Source organism: Chlorocebus sabaeus, chromosome 12 (assembly GCF_047675955.1).
Source record: "Chlorocebus sabaeus isolate Y175 chromosome 12, mChlSab1.0.hap1, whole genome shotgun sequence".
Taxonomy (NCBI): domain Eukaryota; kingdom Metazoa; phylum Chordata; class Mammalia; order Primates; family Cercopithecidae; genus Chlorocebus; species Chlorocebus sabaeus.
The window spans coordinates 57376147-57400512 of NC_132915.1; the positions used below are offsets into that span (position 1 = coordinate 57376147).

General features: G+C 37.2%; 1 protein-coding gene across 1 annotated transcript in view; it reads right to left on the reverse strand.

Moving 5' to 3' along the window:
• Positions 1-15437, reverse strand: part of LINGO2 (leucine rich repeat and Ig domain containing 2) — a 329593-nt gene extending 314156 nt beyond the window's left edge. The window contains exon 1 of the mRNA XM_073021709.1: positions 15338-15437. The gene's annotated coding sequence lies outside the window, so the exon portion shown is untranslated. The remainder of the gene's footprint in view (positions 1-15337) is intronic.
• Between the last annotated feature and the right edge of the window lie 8929 nt (positions 15438-24366).

A 24366-nucleotide genomic window follows, 5' to 3' on the forward strand; every position in this document is an offset into this window, starting at 1 on the left:
CAGAGCAGCTTGCTTTTTCCTAAATGACTCCTTTTACCAACACCCAACATGACAGGGTGCTTCTTTCTTCCAACCAACTTCAGGAACAAGATATCCAGTTACTACTGGTACGTTTTCTCAGGGTGGGTCATCACAAAAGTAGCTATGCCATTGGCTATTCTCCAATGTATTCAAAGCAGTTTTAGCACAATCACTAAAACTAATTAAGTTAGGTGCTCACAAGTATAGAAAGTTCCTACTCATTCAGCAGTAGAGTAAGCCTTTATTGATTTCCTGTCAGTATGAGTATCTTCATCTCCAAGTTTTAAGTCACGTCTGTTTCTAGTCCAGAATGCTGGTCTTGTCCACTCTAAAGTCCATTTTTTAATATTTTATTTATTTGTGTGTGTGTGTGTGTGTGTTTTTTGAGACGGAGTCTCACTCTGTCGCCCAGGCTGGAGTGTGGTGGCACAATCTCGGCTCACTGCAAGCTCCGCCTCCCAGGTTCACGCCTTTCTCCTGCCTCAGCCTCCCGAGTAGCTGGAACTACAGGTACCTGCCACCACGCCTGGCTAATTTTTTGTATTTTTAGTAGAGACGGGGTTTCACCATGTTAGCCAGGATGGTCTCGATCTCCTGACCTCGTGATCCACCTGCCTCGGCCTCCCAAAGTGCTGGGATTACAGGCATGAGCCACCTACTTCCAATATTTTAATGTAATATTCAAATTTCAATTTTCAGTTGTAATTGATTTCTAAAGTAATAAAGAGGAGAAAGAAGATGCATCTCATTTTCTTTTAACCATTCAATGCCCCAATGAACTATTAAGACCCACTTCCATTGAAATAAATTCATATGCATATTTACTACTTTCTCTATTAAATAATTTACATACATACACACACACACACACACACACACATAAAGCGACTATTGGGTGCTAGATATTTAAAAAATTGAATTATCAACATTTACCATTTGCCATTCACTGTTTTAGGAATGAAGAATGCTATAGTAAGGGGGAAAAATTAACAGTGCCTGACCTTAAGATGTTTATATAGTCTAGTGGGGAAAAGAAATAGAGATGTGGATAGCAGCTTATACAAGGAGAGGTGACATCACAAATACACTATGTTGCTGATTGAATCACACTGTCCCAAGGCTAATCTGGCAGATATTTTGTATCCACTTCTATAGAATCTGGCATTATGCAATTCTGATTTGTGACAGACTTGTTTGGAGACTCAAACTGCAAATGCCTTCTTAGCATATTCTAAATGTAGTTACTGGATTTCTGCATGTGGAAATACTTACTTGAACTTGTAACTGTTTCCAAACAGGAAACAATATTCCACATGGTGAAGGCAAGCTGAATTTGGTATTGATCTTTATAACATAAACACTGGAGGAACTTCAATGCCCAGTCATGGAGTTCCTTAAATCATGCCCCTGATTAAATCTCACAAAGCATGCCAGATGTAGAGGCCGGACGCAGACTCACCTGCGTGGAATGTGATTAGACTTGAGAAGCAGAAAGATACTAAATGCAATTACATTCTGATTCATTAGAGACCAAAGTTTGAAATAGTCAAGTTATTTCCAAGATACAAATCTTTCAATATTAAATGCATCATGTTGACTAGAATGAGTTATGGGACATAGCTCACAAGGGTGAGACAATGATAAGTAATGAGTGAATGATGTGCAGAATTCAGGACAAATGAGATCAAACTGTAGTTTACCATCTCTTTCAGGACAGTTTTTTTTTTTTTTGGAAGGTCTCCAAATCATGTATTTCAGAAGGTTCTGGTTTAAGAATTCTATCTGATGAAAGATCAGATGGAGAAAACACTGCCCTTTCTCCTAGTGAAGTATGTTTTCATTCTGCTGCAAGTTCATGGCAGGAGAAAATATTATTTTTCAAATAAAAAGTATCATAAGTTATCTTAGTCCCTGTACTGGGCTATAATAACTGTGCTCTTTTGGCGTACGTCAAATCAGAGTTGATCATCAATTTTGCATCAACTATGCCCTGGAGATGTTCAGGAACAGGGTAGGAGACTTTCTAGGAGGTATGGATTTGAGAAATTCTTCAAGTTGGAATTCTTGGCTAGGAAATTATTTGATGCCTCTTTCGGTGCTTCAAGTTTGCTAGTAACCAGCTCTAAAAATTTATATGCAAAGATTTTACTTTTAGTTTTTCTATATCCATAACAATATATATCATTTCCAGTATTTGTACTGGAACTCCCAGTAACTGAAAGAATGCACTACTCACTTGCACCTTATTTATTACACAGGAATTTTTTTAAGCATTGTAATCCTATATTTTATACTTTCCTCCTTCAGTTGCACATGTAAAAAAAAAAAAAAAAAAAAAAAACATGTGGCAGGGAAGAATGTTTAAATCCAAGACCTTAGGTATGCCTTACTTAAGTCATAAAATAGTGGGAACAAACTTATTTACAAGTATATTTAACATAATGAGAGGTCAGTTTTTAATTTTCTTTAGGAATTAGATTATAGGCCTAGACACAGATGGTATATATGTGACACTGATTACGTCTAATCCAAGTAGGGTATAGTGGAGACATATTATTCTTTACAGCCTAGTTAAATTCCAGTAACAAAGAATCATGGAAAGGCATTTAAACTCTGAAAACTTTTTAATAATAGTTTTCCATCTACTTTGAATTGCTCATATAAATACTATTATTTTTATGAAGTCACATTTTTGAGTCACATTTGAATACCATCTACAATATTTCCAGTGCTGAAGATAGAATTTTTGTTTTCAATCCTGATCATTTACATCATATTTGCCAGCCCACAACAGTTTTCTAGGTTTTCTAGAACTCGTTATTTTCTCCCATAATGGCATTTCAGCTAAATAAAGGCAAAAAGAGAAGTAGGGTTTGATTTCCAGTTATCAAAATTGACAAAGAATTTATGTGATTTACTCTCGATATAATTGAAAAGAAAAGGCATATGTTCATGTATACATGCCAGCTCTGTGGGAATCAAATGTTTTGGGAACACAGAGATGAATAAGACCTGGTCCCCCTTAGGGGACTCACATTCTAATGAGATGAACAGATGTAGAAGTATGTGCAAGGGGCCAGGAAGGACAAATATAAGCCAGATGTACAGGGCAGGACAGGACAAACATTGTGGGATAACAATGAGACAAAAGCCAAGGCACAGGCATAGCAGGCGTGAGTCTTGAGAGAAAGAAATTTGATGATGAAGAATTTCCCATGACACATTAAGATATAAGTGCTTTATCCCTAAGAGTTTAGTGATGATATATTGTGATTTGCTTTCTGTGTGGGTTTCAAATGGGTGGAAGACAAAATTGAAATCATGGAGACTTATGAAACGAGCACTGCAGGAAAACATTTTTTAAAAGAAAGAGACGATTGCAGGAATGTAGGTAAGAAAGTATTGGACCCAAACTATAGGTGTGGCTTTGGTGCAGGAGAGGAGAAAATAAATTGAAATGGATACTTCAATAACAGAAAGGATGTAGTGATGTTAAGATATGACACGAGAAATAGAGAGACAGAGACGGTTCCCAGGTGGAGAGACTTTGCATGACGGTAGGGCAAGTTTGTGAGGGTACATGATATTTCACTTTTCTCCAAGTTAATTGTGAGGTATTTGAGATATCATTATAAAGACCAACAATGAAACTCAGTACATTTTCAGTTCCAAATAAATGATGTAGTATATGAGTCCTACTACTACTGGATAATCTAGCTCCATGTGGACTGCTCCTGTGTTGGTGTCTGAGCCTCAGGTATAGCTGCAGCAACAGCGGCAAAGATGGGCTTGAGGGCTTCTTCCATTCTATTATGAAGTCTATCTGAGGATATAATTTCCCATAGTAACAACTGCAATATAGTCACCCTTAATGAGTTGCTATGCTGTCTGTGGTATAAGAGCTAAAAGTCCTTGTCTTTGGCTCACCTGGTAACATCAAGCAGACTGAAATTATAACTTGAAGGTGTTTTTTCCAGAAGAGCTCCATGGCTCGTGTATGTGCACATACTCCTTATCAATAAACAGATGAATTGTTGAAACCCATAGCTTCTCACCCAACTCTTGCTACTGCCCTCCCAAATTTGGCTCTTAAACTTCTTTTCTGGATGGCTTCTAATTCCTTACTACTTTCCCACTTCATTCAAACCTTTATCTCAAATTTTATGTCTTGCTCGATCCCTATTGACATATTTATTGAACAAATGATTAAAATGAATAAATAATTAACAAAAGCTACATTTATCTGGCTTAGGTTTCCTTAAATGCAGTGTTCCATTTATTTTCCTCATAACCAAATATTTCAGTGGCTTTCCATTGGATAGATTCAGAATTCAGATTCAGCAATTTTACCCTGAAATTTAAAGGCATTCCACAATCTTCTTCCCAGTTACCTTCTGAAACATCTCTTTCTGTACTTGTTCTTGCAAATGCTTCCATACAATCAAAGGATGTATTTGCTTTTCCCTGAACAAGCCACATGTTTTTCTCCAGAACCTCTGCTCTCATCATATTGTTTGGCTGAAATGTCCCACCACATCTTCCCTACTCTTCTGTATTCTCACCCATTTTTTAAGACCAGACTCTGACTCCACCTTCCTCATAGTTTCCTAATATGGTGTTAGATGGCATGTTGTAGACGAATGCTGTCAGTTATTTCTTAAGTATTATTTTATCATGTTAAATACAGTTTTAATTCTAACTTTTCTTTTCAAAATTAATGACAGTATTTTTAATAAAATACATGTAATAAAAAGGTTAAAGGCATAATTATAGATACTGCTAGATTAATGTCAGGGATTCCCACAGACCATTTCTATGAGTGTACTTCAAAGAGGTATTTCTAAATTAGAGAATTAGGTCAACAGAGAAGGATGATTTGTTTGCTACTGTAAAGATATATGTTAACATTTCATTTAGTTGCTTTTAATGTATTTTATGATCCGAAAGACTATAATTTGATAGGAAAACCTTTCTGGTATTCTATAGTTGTAAAGAAAATGCTATTTACCTCAAGACACCAATATAATATGAACTATATTAGATTATTAAGGAGAGCGTTACCTCAAAGTCAAAACCCTGACCATAACTCACAGAACTGCCACTATTGTAAGATGGAAATTGTTGATAGAAATGGACTAGACCAAGATATCTTCAAAGAGCCTGAAGAAGCAAAATGTTTATAAAGCGAATAACAGTAACTGCTACCACAACAAAACACTTATTGAGTGTTTATGAGGTGTCAGGCATTGTGCTAAGCACTGGTCTTGGATTATGTCACTTACTTCTGGAGATCAAGGTCAAAATATTATGACATTTGGCTTTAAACAAAAGAACTTCTAGGTAGACCTGCTGTATATATAGACTTCACATCATTATCATCGTTGTCATCATCGTCATCACCACAGTAACTTATATATAATATATCAGATACTTGGCTGAGTATTTTAAATCAGTGATCTCATTTAATCCTTACAGTTGTCCCATTGGGTAACTACTAATATCTGACTGGAAATCAAAACTCTGAGAGGATACATTGTCCAAGATCTTTTTTTTTTTTTTTAGATGGAGTCTCACTCTGTCATCCAGGCTGGAGTGCAGTGGCACAATCTCAGCTCACTGCAAGTTCTGCCTCCCAGGTTCAAGCAATTCTCCTGCCTCAGCCTCCCGAGTAGCTGGGACTACAGGCACCTGCCACCGTGCCTGGCTAATTTTTTGTATTTTTAGTAGAGACAGAGTTTCACCGTGTTAGGCAGGATGGTCTTGATCTCTCGACCTCGTGATCCACCCGCCTCAGGCTCCCAAAGTGCTGGGATTACAGGCATGAGCCACCGAGCCCTGCTGCCCAAGATCATTAATTAGTGTCAGAGCTATGATTCAAACCCAGGACTTACTTAAAGTCAATAATACCTATACACTTCATAGTTTATAGGTCAATCACAACTTATTGTAGATTGCCTCCTCAAAGAAGAAAAGGGCAGCTTGTTGGGATGGCAGCATTCTAATAAATTCTACCCACTATCACATACTCAACAGCCAGAAAATGGCAAACCCTACTTCTTTCTCCCAAGTATATGAGACCTTCATAACATGTAGATTTTATTAAGTAAAAATTCAAAGTTCGTGAAAGCTTGTGGAAGAGACCATACTTTATCCATAAAGGCAACATGATACCTAATAAATACTTTTTCTTGTCCCTTTATTTGATATTAAATCCTCTATATTATTATGTATTACAAGGGTACAATTATATGTCACTTTGTGATTTTAAAATATCTATTACTAAATAATGGCACTTTAGTTAACCATGAGAGGATAAAGTAGCATTATCTGACAATGGACAGAATGAACCAATTACCAACTGGTCCCACCAACAAGAGAGAGATACGCTTCCTCCTGTTAAAAATATAGAAGTGTGACCAGTCAGAATGGCTACTATTAAAAAGTCAAAAAATAACAGATGCTGGCAAGGTTGTGGAGAAAAAGGAATGCTTATACACTATTGGTGGAAGTTAAAATTAGTTCAGCCATTGTGGAAGACAGTATGGAAATTCCTCAAAGACTTAAAGACAGAAATACCACTCAACCCAGCAATCCCATTATTGGGTATATACCCAAAGGAATATAAATCATTCTATTATAAAGACACATGCAGACATATATTCCTTGCAACACTATTCCCAACAGCAAAGACATGGAATCAACCTAAATGTCCCTCAATGATAGACTGAGTAAAGACAATGTAGTACATATATACCATGGAATACTATGCAGCCATAAAAAAGGATGAGATCATGTTGTTTGCAGGGACATGGATGAAGCTGGAGTCCATTATCCTTAGCAAACTAACACAGGAACAGAAAACCAAACACCTCATGTTCTCACTTATAAGTGGGAGCTAAATAATGAGAACAAATGGTCACATAGAGGGGAACAACACACAATGGGGCCTTTCAGAAGGTGGAGGGTGGGAGGAGAGAGAGGATCAGGAAAAACAACTAATTGGTACTAGGCTTGACACCTGGGCGATGAAATAATCTGTACAACAGCCCCCCACCCATGACACAAGTTTACCTATGTAACAAACCTACACTTGTACCCCTGAGCTTAAAAGTTAAAAATATATAGAAGTGTGATGTTAGCACAGGTTCTGATATTCATTCAGTCAGTCAGTTACCAGCCATGAGTATGTATGGGGCTCTGGGGTTAAGTCTTACAGAAGAAAGACAAAGGCCCTGACCTCAAGCATATTACATTTCAGTGAAAAGTATCACATGTCCCCAAGTCTGCACATTTAGAAACAAGTTCTTAGATTATTTTCAGGCTTTAAGAGAACTTATCTGAAAATACATGACTCAATCATACAAAACATGCTGACTCTGGTGTACTACTAAGGAGATGTACAACAATGGTGTTTTCAATAAAATAACTGAAGTGAAAATGATGCTCTGAGTTAGGAGATTCCTCTAGCAGAGGTGTTAATGTGCTTCAGCTTATTAGAGGATTGTATCAAAGAAAGCTGAACTGACATTCACTTTTTTGTGTGTTTTGTGTCTTCTTTACGTTCCTTTCCCCAGTTATTTTCTGGATCTTTAAAGTGTCCCCTATTATTTTGACCACACATGCACTGTAATGCAAAGGACATGATACATTCAGCAGAATTACTTAATTAGGTTTTTGTAAGCAGTATGTGCCAAGTAGGCTAGGTTTGCTTTCTAGCCATAAAAATATGCCTGCGATGCATGCCGTGTTCCCGAGGAGGAAACACAGTGATTGATGTGATGATAAAACGATGAAGGGAAGGATAAAGCCAGAGAGAGAAAAGTCTCAAAAGGGAAATAAAGTAGGGTAGCAGCTGCCCTCATCTTAATTGAAGCATAAATTTCAGAAGCAGGATCTGAGGTTTAATTTCAAGCATACACTGACAGTTTGTGTGTGTGTGTGTGCGTGTGCACACTTGTGTGCATATGTGCACTGCTGTGATAAAAAACACACAAGCTCTTTTCATCCTTTGTATGAAGGGTTTTTAAGTCAGTTTTATAAAGGAAAAAGGTTGCAAATGTGTAAACGTATTGATTTTCATTGGAAGATGTTTATTTAGTCAGCATTTAACAGAGAATAACAGAATCCATGAAGGACAAGTGTTCCAGGCACTAGAGATACAATGGGCTAGAAACCACACATTTCTGCTCTCATGGAGCTGAACGCTCTTAGTTTATCATTTCTTTCTGTACTCATCTTCCCTACTTCTACCGCACCCTCTGCCACATCTTTAAAAAATATATATATATATATATATATATATATATATATATAAATGGCTTCATTTTCACATTTAACACCACCATAGCTGTGCATGCAAAACCACTACAGTCTAGCCACTACTTATACGTCCAGCCTCTTCTTGCATCTCTTCCGATATCCCAGTTTCAAGCTTTCCATTCCTCAAACATAACATTTATTTTTACATAATGGTGACTTTGTCATACTGTACTCTGAGCCTCAAATACCTTCATACCAGTTTTCTATCAATTAAAACTCCCTCCATTTGATTGCAGTGCAGCTGAAATGCCTCTTAAGCTTCATGCTTTTTAATATTTCTGTTTTAACAGTCCATCTTAATTTCTGGATAATTTTGCATGGAATGTGTCATTAAAGCTCTCAGTTCATTTGTGCTGAAACGAGCTGTTCATATGTCTGTTCATATGGCTTGTTATTTGTTGTTATTTTTTCTTTGGTAAGTGTGAACTACTTGAGGACAGGGCAGTGAGGGTTGCTAATTTGTTTCTGGCCACATGCTGTTTTACATGTGTTAGGCTTTTAAAAAGTGCTTACAGGGCAAATAAACGTGCAGCCAGAAAGTATTTAAGAGTCACATGAGAGTTTTCATGAGGGAATCAGCTGCCTCATTAAATTTGCAATATTTTATTTCAGAAGGTCTAAGAATGTGAAGAGCTGCACAGGTGAGAATGCCCACTGCTCTCTGCAGATAGCAAGGGATGTATTGGATACACAGGTGCTATTTAAGTGTTTTTCATGAATCACCTTGGGGAAGGCAAAGTCCATTAATAGGGCATACTATTATCAGGAATGTTTTCAGAGATCTCATCTTTTCTATCCTGTCTTTATAGCTTACTGTCGCTTCTACGTATGAGCCTGTAGTAATGTAATCCTAAGCCTGGCAAATCTTTACTTTAAAAAATTATTTAAGAATGAAAAATTGCTTCTAAGCATAGAAACAGTACAAAGTTTTATAGCTTTGTTATAAACTTCTGAGAAACAGAATCAAGACACCTTGACAGTCTTTCTACCTTACGGAGAAGCTAATATACATCACCGTAAAATAATGTAACTGCCATTCATACAACAGAGAACAAAATAAATTTAAAACTAATGTAAACTATAAAACTATAATATATACATTTTCTGTTCATTTAAAAACACTTAACCTTTAACTGTGAAAACATATTAATTCACTGTCAAATCTTTTATATTCCAGATGACACTTCTAATTCATATATTTGTATACAGAAAAGTGGAATGGACTATCTCTGTACATCCTGATTAGCAGGATTCACTTAGAAGGGCTATGTGAAGTTTTGTGTTATAATACTTGGATCAAAATTATTTGTCCATTTTCCCCATACTTACGACTTATACAGTTCAGAAAGATAAAGTATTCCAAAGAAAGAAAGTTCATATCTCACAAACAGGGGAGCTCTTCCTTTGTGACAAGACAATTATTAATTGCATTATCTTATGATTATTTACCTTCAAAACAGGCTTAATTAATTTTATCTCCCTTTTAAAAAGTTTTTCTTTCTATACTTAATTTGAGCTAATATGTTATCAAAATCTAGGGCAATATTCAGGGTTTTGACCTCTAGGGGACTAAGTATTCCAACATTTGAATGGTTTAATTAGCTACTCTTGCACTGAAGCTTCTTCTCTCTCCAGTCTCTCCATTTTTGGAAGTAGTACCCCACTCTCCTGGGCACGCAGGCTGGGAACCAGGAAGCAGGGCAAAGAGGTATTCCCTCCACATTGTAATTCAAAAATGCCAGAAAATTGTCTTCTCTTTTCCTCATGCCCTTCATACAAATTCCTCCTGGTTCACCAAAACATGAAATTCCATCATTTATTGCGGGCTCACAGCCAGGAGAAGGGATGCCAGGAAGCCATGTACATGTCTTCCTTTCTAGTGTCGACCTGGTGCCAGGCACTCTGTTATTGACTCTCCATCATTCTTCTGCATTACCCCTTTTTCTTAGTGAGGGAACCAAAGCTTAGAGAAGTTAAGTAATTTTTTTAGGGTCACAAGGCAGATTGATAGAAGATATGATAACTGAACCCAAGTTGGCTTGACTCCCAAATATGTGATTTAGCTACTATTCTAGGCTAATATTTATGTGGGCCTAGCACTGTATTAAGTATTTGTCTTACTAGATACTTGTTTTCAGGGCAAATCAGTGGAGCACCTGATGAAAGTGCCCTACCCATATCAATTTACACCTCACCGCTGTAGTGCACTGGGCAAGACTTTGGACTGCCCGAGGCCATTCTCTGGCTCCTGCTCTCTCCAGCAACACTAATATGGCAGACTAAAAGTGTTACAGAAACACTGGGATGCTCAGTCTAGCTCCTGCTGCTCATCGCACAGAAAGCCAATCACTGATACAATAGTATTGCCAAGGAAGAAGACTTTAATCAGGTGCTGCAGCTGAGGAGATGGGAGCTCAGTCTGAAATCTATCTCCCTGATTGACTAAAATTAGAGGTTTATATAGCAGGGAAGGAATGTAACAATGTGTGAGAAAACAGGAACTGAGGAGGGGCAAGGAAGCAATCATGAGGAGTGAGGGGCCTGGCATCTCATTGTCTGGATGTAGGTATTTGGTGAGTGTCAGTTCTTTGATACTTTATTTTTTTTTTCAGAGACCTGAAGGTCATTTCCTGAGGAAGGAACTCAGAGAAGACAAATGTAAGTTTCAAGCTTTAAGATCAGAAAGGTCAATTTCTACGTTTATCTTAAAAACTATCCATGGGAATACTGGGTCGGTTTCAAAAGCATGGGAGAATTAACTCTCCCACCCCAACCCCAGCAGCCCTCAACCAATGACTGACGAGAATGGTGTATACAAGCTGCAGCTCCCTTGCCTCTTGTGAGGAAAAACCCTGCACTGACTCTCAGAATTATCCACTGGGATTAAGCTCCAGTTGTCCACTTAATGACACTTTTGATAATACATCCTTTATCAGCTGCCCTTCTTACCCTGTCTCAGTTCCCAGTTTACCTATAGATATTTCCTGGCATCTTTTCCAAAATAATCTAATCTATTTGCACTTGAATCTTGGTGTTGGGGTTCCCAAAGTCTGCTTCTTTGGAACCCAAACTAAGGCTATCAGCATCATCTAAAATACAGATTTTCAGGAAGAGAAGGATTGGTGGACTTTGAGATCATCAGGCACTGAAGTGAACAGAAAAAGAGCTGGGCCACTCTCATTTGTTCCCAAATCATTACTACATCTGCATGTTCCTTAGTCCATCACTTATAGCTCGGGAGATGGCGTCACATGTTTGTCCGTGAACAGATACTATGCCAGTTCTAGGGAACAGGGATAATACAATGAACAAAATGGATACAATGCTCTGCCCTTATGGAAGTTATAGTCTAATAGCTGCCAAGAGATTTTTTAAAAAGAACCAAATGGATCTTCTAGAATGGAATAAGACATATCTGAAATGATTTTACAAATTTTATAGTCTTCACTGCAGGAGAAAGGATGAATGAATTTGAAGACAGATGAGAAGAAATCATTCGCGCTGAAGCAAATAGAGTAAAAACATATTTTTTAATGAACAGAGGCTCAGTAATTGTGGGACAACATCTGACATGTAATTAGAATATTAGAAGAAGAGAGAGAGAATGTGGCAGAATATTTACTTGAGGAAAATGATGGCAGAATTTCCAAATTTGAGAAAAAGTAATTTAACTTGTAGACCCAAGAAACTTGGCAAATTCCAAACAGGATAAATTTAAAGAAAATTACCATTAGGCAAGTCATCAGCAAACTGCTAAAAACCAGAGATAAAGCAGCCAAAGAAAAAAGACACATTGCCTATAGGAGAACAATTATCAGAAATAACCAAGCCAGAAGACAATGGAAAACCATCTTTAAAGTGCTTCTAGGAGGAAGAAAGACCTGTCAACCTAGAATTTCATAACTAGTAAAAGTATCCTGAGTTATCCTGAATGAAGCCAAGTGAGTTATCTGCACCATTTGATCTGTGGAGGAACTTGTTTGGATAAGTTAGGCTACAGCATGTGTCACTGCACTGCAGAGTGTGACTGGGAGCCAGCCTGCCTGAGTCCAATTTCTGATTCCAGCTGTCACTAGCCACGTGAACTTGGGCAAGTTCCTCAGTTTCTCTCTGCCTCACTTTCTCATCTCTAACATGAGGATAACAATAAGGTCCAACTCACATGGGTATTTCATGGATTAAGTGAATTATTTTATTTCCCATAGTCTGAGGATTTTCCCCGTAACTTTCTGTTGTTACTTTCTAGTGTAATGCCATTATGGTCCAAGAACATATTTTGTATAACTTCAATTCCTTTATCTTTATTTTTTAATTTTATTTTTGAGATGGCACCTTGCTTTGTCGCCCAGGCTGGAGTGCAATGGCGTGATCTCCGCTCACTGCAACCTCCACCTCCAGGGTTCAAGCGATTCTCCTGCCTCAGCCTCCTGAGTAGCTGGGATTACAGGTGCCTGCCACCATGCACAGCTAATTTTTGTATTTTTTAGTAGAGATGGGGTTTCACCATATTGGTCAGTCTTGTCTTGAACTCCTGATGTCAGGTGATCCACCTGCCTTGGCCTCCCAAAATGCTAGGATTACAGGCATAAGCCACCACGCCTGGCCTGATTTTTTTTTTTTTTAGACGGAATCTCGCTCTGTCTCCCAGGCTGGAGTACAGTGGCATGATCTTGGCTCATTGCAGGCTCTGCATCCCGGGTTCATGCCATTCTCTTGCCTCAGTCTCCTAATTTTTTTTTGCATTTTTAGTAGAGATGGGGTTTCACCGTGTCAGCCAAGATGGTCTCAATCTCCTGACCTCATGATCCACCTGCCTCAGCCTCCCAAAGTGCTGGGATTACAGGCCTGAGCCACCACATCCGGCTGGCCCTGATTTTTTAAAATTATTTTTATTTATTCTTTTTTTTTATAGACAGGGTCTCACCTTGTCACCCAGGCTGGAATGCAGTGGTGTTATCACAGGTCACTGTTACCTCAAACTCCTGGGCTCAAGCAATCCTCCCACCTCAGCCTCCTAAGTAGCTGGAACTACAAGCACACACCAACATTCCCAACTAATTTTAAAAAATTTTATAGAGATGAGGTCTCACTTTGTCGTCCAGGTTGATCTCAAATTCCTTGTCTCAAGTGATCCTCTCACATTGACCTCCCAAAGCACTAAGATTACAGGTGTAAGCCACTGTACCCAGCCACAAATTCTTTTATTTTATTTTTTCTTATTTTTCTTTATTTCCTTTGATATACACAATCAACACACAAATTCTTTTAAATTGTAAATGTCTGTTTAATGACTCAGGATATAGTTTATCTTGGTAAATATTTCCTATGCAGTTGAAAAGAATGTAGATTTTGTTGTTGGGTGGAGAGTTCTATAAATATCAACTAGATCCAGTTGATTGATGGTATTGTTCAGTTCTTCTAAATCCTTACTGATTTTCTGTCTGCTGGTTGTAGTACTAAGAGAGGAATGTTAACATCTCCAAAAAAAATTTTTTTTAAGTTTTCCTTTCTAACTCTGAGGTTTTGACATATAACCCAATTTTATGGTAAATACTGAAATAAAAATAACTAGGATTAACTCTAAGACTTAAAGGTATAAGACTATGGAAGTCTATCCCAAAGTATTTTCGCTACAATTATGTTAGATGTCAATGCTGAGGCATACAATGGGGTTGCGCTTTCTTCTACTAATGTATGCTGTGTTTTGATGTCCCCTTCATTTACAGACTGTCAGAAGTCTTCTAAATGTGAGTAATCCACTTTGCCACTAAACAGGACAAAAAAATTATACACCAGCTCAGTTCGTCAAACAAACATTACTGCCACGAGATTGGTAATCTACACTATTTCAAAAAATTTTTAAACTTGTAGCTATTTGGGTTTTATACTCTCATGATATCATCTTATATGCAAATAAGTCATTAGGGAATTGAAAATTAATGTTTATTAAACTTTAAAAGATTGTTTTCAAACACTTCAGAAGTCTTCATTTATATCCAAATAATTACGTCAGGCTATAATTTACTGACTGAGTTCCATTTGCTTTATTTTCAGAAAGTATGAAAGCTATATTTGTTAAAAGCTTAAGGTGTTCAAGCATTAGTGACATAGAATAATCTCCATCCATTGCTTTCTAAATAAAGGAATTTTACGTTCTTTTTTCTGTTTCTATACTTGAACTTAAAGAAAATCTTGCCTTGCAATGCATAAAATTCAAAGAAACTGTTAAAGTCTCGACAGTTTTAGAGTCAGAAGACAAGAATACCTTGTAGTTTCTTCAGGTAATTATTGATAACAAATTTAATTGATGTTTTAGGGGAGGAAGCCAGTTAAAGAGAGAGATAAGAAGATCTGACCAAAATATGGTTAATAGTTGAGAAGAGTTTCCAGCATGTAATAGACAAAGTAGATAAAAGAGTACTTGAATAAGAATGCAATATTTTATATCCTCAGAGCCAAAATAATATAGTATGTCATTGTATCACCATCTTAAATAATAGTTGAATAGACTTAGAATGATAAATACTTTCAAAGAAATAAAAGGCAGAACAATGGTATAATTTTCTGAATTGGAGTAACTTTGATGCATATTTATAAGATTATATGCCATGAACTGATATTCACTTCTATGTTGTATAAAATATAAATACTTAACGGCAACACTTTCTCTACTGCACCTTCAAAAGTACAACTTTTTATGCCATTAGAGTTCAGAACAGTAGCTTAAAGAGGAAATCTTTATAGTACCGGCCTCTACAGTATTAATATGCCTGTATTATGTGTATCTTAAAATAGCTCCTTTCTCCTCTTATGAGTAAAGGGACTCAATTATTGCTATATGCATTCTCCTAAATCCAAGGGAGCCCCATTCTTTAACAACCTGCTCAGTGGACTTAGAAAACAAATAGAAAAGCTATACATTATTCATATATCTTGGCAGCACACTAAAGCCCTTAGAGCAAGTGATAAATGATCAGATGTCTCCCTCAAACCTTACCTGGTTTACTCTTTTGAAAAATCCAACCCTTGCCGTCTCCCACACAAAGCTCTTGGCCACTGGGTGAAATCCAAGCTGGGTAGTTGATCATGATAATTCCAGCATGTCATGGGCAGCAGCATCTCTCAGAGTCCCACAAGCCAACTGCTTGAAACGAACCTGCAACAAACAAGATATTTCTCCGTCTTAATTGAAAAATAGTGAACCGTGTCCTAGGTCCAGGAGGCATCACAACTTAATAAGGGTATCATAAAGGAGTGTGTGAGGGACTATAAATGCCTCTCAAGATGCTGATAAACATTAAAACTGGAAGACTGAAGTCTATGTACTACAAAAGGTGTTTTTGCCAAGTGCATGTTCCTCTGCATGTTGTTATTGATCTACTAAGCCATCAGTTATTAATGAACATTATTGATATTAAAACTTATACATGCTATAGTATGTACCACCTCTTCTTCAGGCAGGTAACCAGTTGGGGTACTCAGAGAATTTTTCTACTTTACCTATAATATTCTCAGGGTAACTGGGCAATGGGTTGCAACAGGGCAACACCCATGAGCAGTTAGAGCAAAATCCACAAGATTGCTGATCAAGGACAATTTCCATTGTGATTTCTGATGCTCCATTCAATGTCAACATTCCTTATATAAATGTTGGGTCACCTCTCTAGGATAATGTGTGAGAAACAACTTTGAGGGACATATGTAAGGTGTTGCAAATTGAGCAGCTACCATTATTGATATCAACATACAGACTGTAAGACAGTAACCAATGTAAATGCATTGTAGCCAGAGTCTGTACACAAAGGAATGACCAGACTCAAGAAAGTAATTAAATAGCTAATTTGGGGGCAATGTACTACATATTTAATGATTCAGTTGTTTATGTCCATGAGTAAATATGGCATTTAAACTTAATTAGCATGTTTGACTTTCATTCATACAGAGAAAACCTATGTATAATCAGTAACCTTTATTGGACTGTTACCTGACACATAAGCAACACTTCAATACACGATTCGGGTGATACTAATGAACAAAATTGCTCATTGGTCTTCCCAGGATAGCTCTTAAAAACTATTAGATTTTTTATAACTATAACAACCATATTTAGTAAGAGAAATAGAGAAGCAAATTTATTACTGTTATTTTCTAAGTAGTGCACAGAAAGGGCTTAGAGGTTATTCTAAGTGTGTAGGGGGACTTGTGAATAACTACGTTCTGAAGGTTCATGGACACAGGTGCAGAAACTGATTTTAACAAGCAACACAATAATAAATCCTCATGCACCTGTGATTAGAGCTGCGTGGATTCCCAGAAGTCAGTGTGCAGACTTTGTTAAAAGGCACAACAGTATGATATCCTATTATGCCATTTCAGCCAGAATGCTAAGATGACAAAGGGTTCAAGTTGAACACATGCCTTGCACTAGAATGCAGAACTTCAAAATAACTCCTTAAACAAAGAGGTGTGTATGTGACACTAAATGACCATACTGCCATTCAAAGCAGGAGCGTTATGTTGATGCTATTTGATACTCATAAATACCCACACCCCCTCAACACACACAAGTCTAAAAGTTTTGTATTTGTTAATCCAAGTTGTGGTACTTATTAACCTACAACCTTAGTCAACTTCTAGATGCAAACTGTTTTTATTCATGCCAACATTTTTTTCTACTTCCTATCTTCTCTGAAGATCTTCTGGAAATTATATCACTTATCTTATAAAACAAACCTGTTTTCATGAATGGTAAAGCCTTTTTGGTCTTTTGGCAGCCATGAAGGATATTAAAAGAAGCTGTATACTGGTGGATCAGATGACAGGGAAGAGTTTATAAACATAATTTCTAAGCTTCCAAACTGGCTTTTAAGTGAGAAATTTTTGAAAGCTACTTGCTTTGGAAGCACCCATCTGTGACTTAGTGCCACTGCTCATACTTTGGTTCTGCCACTTATTATAAAAAAGTGAAAATAAGTCAGTATAACTACTTGCTTTATAAAATGGCTTTATTTTATTACACAGAAATGATGCTATTGCTCCCTCCTCAGAAGGGGTAAGTTTTGTGTGTTTTCTTTTCAGCAGTGATGATTTTCCACTGATCTTTGTTCATTTATTTATTCATTAGCCCTCTCATTCATTCCACAAATTTTATTTGAGTACCTCTGTGGTGCCAGGCATGGGATTTGGTGTTACAGGTACAAAACAAAAAGACATACATTCTCTTCATGAAAAGATTATCACTGATTCTATTCTGATTTAACATTTTCTTGTAACCAAGAAAGGCAGCAACATTACATCCAATCAAGATAATTAGCCTTACCTTATGAACAATCTGCTATGTGACCAGAGCCGGGAAATTTATGAGGTTTGTCAGTGAGTAAAGCACTACAGGCCAAGGGAAAATCTACAATATAGAAGGATCAATTCATATAGCTAATGCCTGTGAGGTTGTTATTCGATGTGATAGTTTTGTGTCACTCTCATATCTTCTTCCACAACCTTATGTAGCTGAGTTAAAATGAATCAGATAACCCAACCAATTAGGTTTTGATAGTACAATAATATCTACGGCATCAAACACAAGAGTCACTGCCTTCCAACTGTTGTGTAAGGAATCGCAATACAATCCTGTGTGCTCTGCATCACATCCAAATTAACAGACTCTTGTGTGTGGGAGGTAGGGGGAGATGCTCTTGTACAAGTTGCTTTACACAATTTTTGTATGATTATTCCATTTGTTTTCTGTAAAAGGAGATACAAAATTAAATGCATGTATTCTCCTTGAAGAGAAGTCTATGAGGGGTCATAAGAAGTACCAATTCCATGACTTTGGTTTGAAACTGTATCCTGTCACCAACTTTCATTATGAAAAAATACACTTCAAATAATTTTTCACTTATCTCTCTCCAAATATGTAATTAATGAGAATACAATTAAAACAAAAGGTAGGAATAATTATTATTTAAAATGCTCTTACATAGTAAGTGACTTTTTAAAATAAAATCAATATGATTTCCAAAAGATTTAATTATTTTATATTTTGAAACTGCTATTACGGGATGTGTAGTATGAAAACAAGCTATTTTCTTCAATGCTTTCATTATTTTTGAGAAACTTATTCTTTTAAAAATGAATTCTGGGCTGGGCACAGTGGCTCACACCTGTAATCTCAGCACTTAGGGAGCCTAAGGTGGGCAGATCATGAGGTCAAGAGATTGAAACCACCCTGCCCAACATGGTGAAACCCCATCTCTACTAAAAAAAAAAAAAAATGCAAAATTAGCTGGGAGTGGTGGTGCATGCCTGTAATCCCAGCTATTCAGGAGGCTGAGGCAGAAGAATCGCTTGAACATGGGAGGCTGAGGTTGCGGTGAGCCAAGATCACGCTATTGCACTGCAGCCTGGGCAACAAGAGCAAAACTCTGTCTCAAAAAAAAAAAAAAAAAAAAAAATCAGAATAAATAAATATATTTTCCTGTATGTAAATTACACCTCAATAATGTTGATTTAAATGTTCTAGAATTTTTGACAATATGCAAAGAGGTTCCAGATAGGGGCATGGTATACAGAAGTGATTGATAAATCACTGCTGTACATTAATTTAAAGCAAAACAAGACCAAAATAAAATTTGGAAAACAAAGGAGAAGAAATTCTAACATGTACAAACCCTGTTTTCCTGTTTGTTGGTCTGGCCCTAAGTGCTCTGTGATTGAATTTTGGTATTCTTTGTCTTTCCTTATGCACACCACTACTACTACCCTTTTAGTTTACCTTATTGCTTTGAAGAAAGCTTTCCAAAGGATCCCCTTAGCACTTAGGCACTCATTTTATAGGCTATTGATTTGCACTTGTTGACAAGTTGTTTTTTGTATGTTATCTCAGCTTCATCTTCCCCATGGACACATGTCACATAGCCCTCTAGGTGGCCAACAGAGTTAGAAGAGTACTCAGCATTCAATGAGTTCAGTGCATTTGTTAAATGATTGCTTGCTCTTGGTATATTTTGCAAGCTTTGTGTCTAAGTCACTCATTTTCCCACACTAACACAGAGAATATAATAATCAAGAATGTACAAACAGGTAGATTATCAATAATCAAAGTTATGAGGCTCTCTACTTTAGAAATGTCAAATTTAGCCTTTTCTGTCAGTAATTTTAGGGAAAAGGTAGGTTTGGCCATTTTTTATTCACAAAATTATTGCTTCTAAATTCTTTTTTAAAATTCATTTAGTCTGATGAAAAGATCAAAAAGTACTTCTCAGCAGGCAGAGGTCATTAACAACGAGCACTAATACTTGTAAATGTTGTTGCTATCTATTTTATATGTAGTTTCTTTTTAATGGTCTCCCAAACTATGGGAAGTTTGTACTATAATAATACTCACTTTATGATGATGAAAATAAGAATCAGAAAGTTTAAGTTACTCAACCAAGGATATAGAGCCTTTGAAAAATGGAGCTGTGATTTCAATGCAGTTAATTGATAGTGCTGTACTGTATTAACTCAATTAATAATAAGTTCCTAGAGATTGAATTTGAAAGATTCACTCAATTTATAGATGAAAAGCTTAGTCCCAGGGAAGTAAAGTGACATATTAGAGGCTACTCAGATCTCAATAGGGTCTGGATAAGCATTTAAACCCATTATGCTCCTGTCTTTCCAATACACCCCTTTCTTACCCAGCTTACTCAGCATGGTTTCCAAACAACTTTATAGATTTCCAATTCACTTGATTTTTTTAAAAAATGGTGTTTCTGGTAGGTTTTATTTCATAAAGAAGATACCAAAGCCAACAAACAAAATAACAGGATTTTCAGATACACAGTTTTAAATGAATTTAATTTCGAAAGCAAGAGATGCCCTCTCTCTCATTTTTCTTTTTTTCTTTTTTTTTTTTTTTTTGAGACGGAGTCTCGCTCTGTCGCCCAGCCTGGAGTGCAGTGGCCGGATCTCGGCTCACTGCAAGCTCCGCCTCCCGGGTTTACACCATTCTCCTGCCTCAGCCTCCCGAGTAGCTGGGACTACAGACGCTCGCCACCTCGCCCGGCTATTTTTTTGTATTTTTTTACTAGAGACGGGGTTTCACCGGGTTAGCCAGGATGGTCTCGATCTCCTGACCTCGTGATCCGCCCGTCTTGGCCTCCCAAAGTACTAGGATTACAGGCTTGAGCCACCGCGCCTGGCCTCTCTCTCATTTTTCCAATGAAAAAAAAAAAATCATAGACACAAAGAGAAGACTGTTGATAGACTATGACAAAACCCCTGATTAGATTAAAGTATGAATAGCACATCAGTGTTTTGCTGATGACCATTTTGTATGTGTAGCTACATTATTAGTATTCACAAGCTGGAAATAATCTTGCAAAATACTCATTTGATATCATTTTCATTTCAGAACCCAGCAGGAAGCCCTTCAAGTGACATAAAGCAAGATCTAAGGTAATGTTATCAATCACTGAGAACGCAGTGCCTGATACTCAAACACAATTCTCAATGTTTTAGTCTTTGCTCAAAGATGCCTAATTCTGAATTTTTTATGATCTAGAAACTTTACCAATTAAAATAGGCCACATTCTTGTTTTCATTTTCTTAAAACGAGGCATCAATTTGTCACATTCCCACATTTTCCACAGTTGAAACTTGCCTCTGTCCTTTTTCCTTCCTTTCCTTAGTGTTTGTATCCCATCCCCCCTCCTTTCTTCTTTCTTCCTTTTCTTTCTTCCTCCATTGTCTTTTTTCTTCCTCCCTTCCATCATTCTTTCCCTTCCTTTTTACCTTCTTCATTCTAATAATATTTAAATATATGTTAATTTCTATGCAATATGCTAGTCTCAGAGGACAAGGCAAGACACTTAGTTCCTGCCCAAGTATTGCTTGTAGTCTAGTAGTGTGAATAGAGAGGTAAACCAACAAATTCTGGAAGAAGAGTAGAGGTCCAGCCTGCATTGAACATGTCAGAACATGTCAGCTTTGAGTAGAAAATAATTCATAAATTGATCTTGATTGGTTTGGCTTGGCCTGGTCAACTTAGAACTCACAAACAAAATATAATTATCATCAGGCAGTTTCCAAATACTTCACATACTCAGAGTTTTCTATGATCTAGAAAGAGATCTTTTAAATTCTCAAAGCCCACAAACTGGAATGCCTCAGAGTCAAGTGTATCTCTTAAATGTAAATATAGTGTGGCTGACTTTGACAAGGAGCCAGAGAGCCACCAATGATGAGTTGGAGAAAGTAAGCTTAGCCTAAGGATATTACAAACAACATTTGAAACACCATTTTGCCAGAAAGAACACATTTTTGGACTGGCTTTGGTCTTTGGCCACCAGTTTGAGATCCTCCTTTATAACTATTGAGGAGTCACCACCCACTGCTCTTTAGATATAGTATAGGTCCCATTTCCACTGCCTTCGGCACAATCCATGACAGGTTAAAAACAAAACCAAACCAAACAAACAAACAAACCAGAAACTTCTCCCTGGAAATCCTTTCTAGTGGGGAAAAATCAAAAACAACTTCTGAATTAGCTCATCAAAATTATGAGAGTGTTGTTGATAATGTGGGTTCTTGGACAATGCCCCAGAATTAGTGAATCACCATGTCTGGAGTGAGACTGGAGATTCTGAAGATGACACTTCCCTAGATTACACTTAGACACACTCATGTTTAAGAACTACTCTTCTACAACAAAGCCATTTTTAAATTTTTTCAGTATTTTCCCACAACTTTTAATGAAAAATATTTATTTCTCTTTGAGTTTCAGATAGCCTATTTTGGGGGAAAAATGATTCTTCCATGAATTGCACAAAGTGAGACATGGCCTTTCAATTCTACACAAGAAGATCATCCCTAAGACACATAATCATCAGATTTCCCAAGGGCGAAATGAAAGAAAGAATGTTAAAGACAGCTAGAAAGAAAGGGCAAGTCACCTACAAAGGAGACCCAATCAGGCTAACTGTGGACCTCTCAGCTGAAACCCTATAAGCGAGAAGAGATGGGGGGCCTATATTCAACATTTTTAAAGAAAAAATCTTCAACCAAGAATTCTATGTCCAGTCAAACTAAGCTTCCTCAGTGAAGGAGAAATAAAATTCTTTTCAGATAAGCAAATATAGAGGGAGTTCCTTACCACCAAACCTACCTTATAAGATATCTTGAAAGGAGCACTAAATGTAGGAAGGAAAGACTTCTACCAGCTAAGATAAAAACACACTTAAACACACAGACCAGTGTCCCTATAAAGTAGCCACACAAACAAGTCAATGGAATCAAGTTTTTGTTGGTGTAAGGCAGACTGTGCCTAAAATGGGAAACAAGAAATGATGGAGGGTAAGTAGTCTCATCAGGACTTACGTTCCATGAAGAAGAAATTATCATTTCTCTATATAACCACCCTCAAGAACGGTGCCACCACATGAGTTTGACAGCAATACCATTTCCTGATGGGATGCAGTTAGCATATTTGAGACATACAACCCCTTTTAGGCTGAAATCAGTGGCTCACACCTTTAATCCCAGCATTTTGGGAGGCCAAGGCAGGTGGATTACTTGAGCTCAGGAGTTCGAGATCAGCCTGGGCAACATGGCGAAACCCTATCTCTATAAAAAATTAGCCAGGCCTGGTGGCACATGCCTGTTGTCTCAGCTACTCAGGAGGCTGAGTTGGGAGGATCACCTGAACCCAGGAAGTTGAGGCTGTAGTGAGCCCTGATCACACTACTGTACTTCAACCTGGGCAACTGAGTGAGAACTTGTTTCAAAAAAAAAAAAATTATAGCCCCTTTCAGCAGGGTCATCGTAGTAGAGATGAATCAAAAGTAACACCATATTCTAAAGAAGAGACATGGGAAAATAGTATTCGGTAAGTACACATTGAGAATTAGTGTGTCACTTGTACACTTTACATACATGTTCTCGTTTAATCTTCATAAAAAACCTGGGGACAGGTACTACTTCCATTTTGCAATTGAAAGGCATGGGGTCAGAAAAGATAAGTAACTTGCCTAAGGTCTAAAATATATAAGGGAGAATTAAGATTTAAACTTATGACTTGTTAATTGTATAGGTCCTACGCTTTCTAACACAATAAATGCTCTGTATGTCATTTGTCTTATCAATTTGCTTTTGATTTCCTACATCAAGAATAAAGCCAGGTCAACCCATTTCTTTCTCTATTTCTAATACTTCCTTCCCCTAAACACTATATTCCACTTTATCCCAATATCAGGTATACAGAGACAAAATACAAGAGAGACAATGTCATGGACAGCTTGTGTGTGTATGTGTGTGAATATTTTATTTTTTTGCTTTTATTTTGGCTTTCCATAAACCAGCATGCTCCTCTTCCTTTTAATTCTCTGATTTTTATTAGGAAGTTGTTGCTGAGGATAGTCTTGGAGGGAAAGAAAGGCCTTCTTTCTACTACAGCCTGGGAATGAGAGTAGGTTGGAGGTTACCTAACTCAACTAACATGACCTAAATATGAAAGCATGAGGGAGTGACACAAAGATTTTTTAAACTATAGTTATATATAAAATTGACCCTTGAACAACATGTGGATTAGGAGCACCAACATCCTCGTGCAGTTGAAAATTTGTGTATAATATTTGACTCCCCCAAAACTTAAGTACTAGCAGCCTACTCTTGACCGGAAGCCTTATTGGTAACATAACGTGCTCTATTTATTAAACACTGTAATCTTACAATAAATTAAGCTAAAGAAAAGAAAATATTATTAAGCAAACCATGAGGAAGAAAAATATATTTACTCTTTATTAAGTGGAAGTGGGTTATCATAAAGGTCTTCATCTTCATTGTCTTCATGTTGAGTAGGCTAAGGAGGAGGAAGGGAAAATGTTGGTCTTGCTGTCTCAGGGGTGGCAGAGGAGGAAGAGGTAGAGGAGATGGGAGAGGAGGCAGGAGAACCAACACACTGGGCATAACTTTTACTGACAAAAATCCACATGTAAGTGGACCCAAGCAGTTCAAACCTGTGTTGTTCAAGGGTCACTTGTGTATGTG